The sequence below is a fragment of the Nicotiana tabacum genome, chromosome 7 (assembly GCF_000715075.1).
Source record: "Nicotiana tabacum cultivar K326 chromosome 7, ASM71507v2, whole genome shotgun sequence".
Classification (NCBI taxonomy): Eukaryota; Viridiplantae; Streptophyta; class Magnoliopsida; order Solanales; family Solanaceae; genus Nicotiana; species Nicotiana tabacum.
In genome coordinates this window covers 47,356,865-47,360,761 of record NC_134086.1, presented here as the reverse complement: position 1 = coordinate 47,360,761, position 3,897 = coordinate 47,356,865, and the positions used below count along the sequence as shown (strand labels likewise).

Here is a 3,897-nt window from a genome sequence, read left to right as displayed (position 1 = left end):
CTAAAAAACTTATTTCAATGAAATAATAATAATAATATCTAGTTAAAAAGGTAACTTTTTGGAGTAAAATTCATGTTAAGTACAATTTCAATTTTCAAATACATTTGCATTTATATCCGCTTTTTGGGTCACGTTTTAACTTGTGTCCGCTTTGCAAAAAAATTACAAGCGTACCCACTTTTTCGCTTAACTTCAGCATACGGGGCTGAAGTAGCAAAGGCAATCACACAAAACTTCAACATTCTAGTAGATGAGACTGAAGTTTTTGTTTGTAACTGGCGAACTTCAGCTCTAGAGCTGAAGTTTTTGTTTTGTAACTGACGAACTTCAGCTCTAGAGCTGTAGAAGTTTTTATTTGTAACTGGTGAAGTTTTTATTTGTAACTGACAAACTTCAGCTCTAGAGCTGAAATTTTTGTTTCATAACTGGCGAAATTCAGCTCTAGCTTTAGAGCTTAAGGGTTTGAGTTCTTAATTATTATTGTTATTAAGTCTTTCTTTAGACTAAACCAAACTATTAATTTGAAATTGCATGGTGATGATCAGAGTTCAACTATGGTGCAAGCCGCAGCGTGGATGTAATAAGCAAAGATGACTATGAAAATTACAACACCGGAAACGCCCTCGAAAATTGCAAAACCACCATCAAACTTTCCAAGGCCTTTCGGTTGTTAACAGAAGAAGAAAACGAAGGAGGAGAAGAATGAGGAGAAAGGGGCTGAAGTTGTTTAAAAATTGGGTACAAGTTAAAAAAAATTTAAAAAATGAGTATAGACCAAATAAGGTATCCCGTGTAATTTTACAAAGTTCAAGTGCACTATTAGCCCGTTTGGACATAAGAATTTTTTCACTTTTCAGAAAAAAAGTTATTTTTTTTAAAACCAGTGTTTGGCATAAAATTTTCAATTTTCACTTGAAGATTGAATTTTGAAATTTTTCAAAAATTTAAAAAACTACAAAAAGCTGTTTTTAAAAAATAATCACTTTTTTTTGGAATTTTACAATTCTCATGTCCAAACGCCCACTAAGATTATAATTTCAACTTCAAATATTCTTTCCATTTCGAACCAAAATGTTCTCCAAACACATAAACAAGTTAAAAGAAAAGATTTGCTGGGTAAAAACTTCTTGTAATTTTTGCAAAACCTGAAAAAAGAAAAGTGAAGAGCAAAAAATGTGGGCAGAGACGATTCAGGAACAAAAAGCCACTGTTCACCCTTAAAAATTAGAGCTATGTAGTGTTTGAATAAAGTAAAAATAAATCAAAAATCAAAATTTAGGCCCCATTTGGCCATACATTTTGGCAACATTTTTTTAAATTTTATTTGAAAATATTGTTTGTTCATACATTAATGATCTATTTTTAAAAAATTTCTGAATTTTTTTTTCAAATTCCCAAAATCTAGTTTAGGGTAAATTTTGGATGAAACTTGTTCTCCCACTTACAAAATTTCAATTTTTTTTTAAATAAAATATATGTCCAAATATAATTTTAACTTTCAAAAATTACTTTTTAAAACTACTTCAAAAATTACTTTTTCAAGTTTCAACTAAATTTATGTCCAAACGCTACCTTAGTATTGTAACTTACCAAGTAAAACAAGCCCATCCAAACGAAAAGCAGTAGCAGGCTAAGCTCACCTTCACCATCTGTCGCCGCCACTGTTCCACCCTTTGACCACCACTGGAAAGATGCCATTTCTTCCTTAAAACACCTCCTTCTCACCTCTATCGGATCTCCTGAACTACCACAGTAGCGACAAAACAGCCGCGAAACCATCTCCAAAAACCACCCATAATCCACCGCGAAACCGTGTTTTACGATTTGGTGGGTCTTGGAGGGTGTCTTAGTATCTTGGCTAGAAAATACAAAATTGATGCTTGGATTATGAAAGAATATGGGGTTGCGGCGTCTTGGACCAAATTTAGTGTTATAAGCCAAGGTTCAGGTTTCACCCCTGTGTGTTTGATGAATGATGATGATATTGTATTGGATGTGGCTGCAGAAGAGAAGTTGATTGTCTACAATAAGAAAGAGGAACTGTGGAGAGATTTGAATGTTGATGGAATAATAGCTAAGTTTCCAAGGACTAGAACTTTCATAGAGAGTCTTGTCTCTCCTATGTTTGGCCTTGGTGCAATATTTTGAGATGAAGATCTACTCAGGTAACACATCAAATTTTCATGATTTCTTACTCATTTTTATTTTATATTTTTTTAATTAGGTCCTCATATTTGATTCAATAAAATAAATCAGAGTTTTATGAAAAGTAATTCTTTTGTCCTCCTAGGATTGGGTGACTGGTAATTTTCTCGTGCTCATAGTTTTGTGATGGTAATTCTTCAATCCTGAAGTATATTGTATTACTTGAAAAGGAAAAAACTTGGATTCGTCGCTTGCATTAATTCAGCATCATATAATGCTGGTGCTTTAAGAGAAAAATAGTTACATTTTGGGCATACATTGTCTTGAAAAGAATAGTTTCCACTCCTTTTGATTTTTTTTTGAATCATGAGTAACCTCCCAATGGACTAATGTAGTATTGTAGCCGCTTTTGTGCATACTGTTTTTAAGCAATCTGATGGTAGAAGTCTTATCTAGCCGCTCTAAATATTAAAAAAAGTGTATGTTACTCCCTGCTTGATTATGTAATTCTCAGTATCTATGATTACAAAGACTAAAGCTCAATATTGGCTAGAACTATATCTTAAGAAGCAGATAACTCCTAGTTAATAGTTAAACATATTTTCTATCTTATTAAGATAACCAAATCTCGAAAAAGCTCTTTTGAAAAACTCTTGATGCATAAATATGTTGTTATTTTCTGGTTCATTTATTTGCTATGATAGGATGGTCTGTCACTGATTATTTTTTACCCCTGTAAATTGTTCAAAAGCCACTCTATTTTATTTGCATAGCAAAACTGTGGTTGCAATTCTGATGATAAATAACAGTTTCAGCAGTATTATAAAGGCTACACCTTTCGCCAAATCCATTGCTTTTATTGTTGCTGGTTAATATTTGTTCTTCTGAAGTTGCAACATGTAGTCTAGTAGTCTACAAGCGTTCAGGGTACAGGTTAGCATATGCATTTATCTGTTAAGTGTAATGCCACATAATACCATTTGACACTTGTTCTATACAGTGACAGGGATATGTCTGCTTCTATGGAATTGATTGTTAGAGAACTGTGGACAGAGTCACTGAGGCCTGGATCTCAACAATATATTTTATTTCCAAGAGTATTACTCTGTAATTATGATGTTATAAAATGGATACTCTTTCAAGAAAGATCACTTCATAGAAGTAGAATTTTTGAAGTAGACTTGCATTTGTGGTATCGCATACTATGTAGTATACAAAGGACGGCACTATAGCACCATTAGGAGAAGCTGGTTCCGATAGTTGATTGTTCACATCTCAATTGAGTTGATCCTTTGAATTGCTGTAAACAAATTTTTAGCTTTGCAATGTTTTAGCATGTCGGAGACAATTGTGCTTAGTTCTCTTATCGTGCTTTTGGCTGGAACAGTTGAGACATATTCCTTATTTCATAGATAATAGACATTACAGCCTGTTACTGCGATTAATTGGTGAAACTAAGCGACAAGCCTGAGACGAATGAACAAAAAATAGTGTATTGTATTGATATTCTGATATCCAAATAGACAAGAGGGGTTGCTCTGATGGTAAGCAACCCTCACTTCCAACCGAGAGGTTGTGAGTTCGAGTCTCCCCAAGAGTAAGGTGGTAAGTTCTTGGAGGGAAGGATGCCGGGGGTCTATTTGGAAACAGTCTCTCTACCCTAGGGTAGGGGTAAGGTCTGCGTACACACTACCCTCCCCAGACCCCACTAAGTGGGATTATACTGTGTTGTTGTTGTATTGTATTGATATT

At 34.0% G+C, this 3,897-nt stretch overlaps 1 long non-coding RNA gene across 1 annotated transcript; it reads left to right on the top strand.

Annotated features, from left to right (window-relative positions):
• The first annotated feature begins 1,606 nt into the window (after positions 1-1,606).
• On the top strand, positions 1,607-3,502 carry LOC107784717 (uncharacterized). The gene is made up of 2 exons (XR_001647741.2): positions 1,607-2,165; positions 3,146-3,502. It is a non-coding gene; the product is annotated as an uncharacterized LOC107784717 (long non-coding RNA).
• The last annotated feature ends 395 nt before the right edge of the window (positions 3,503-3,897 follow it).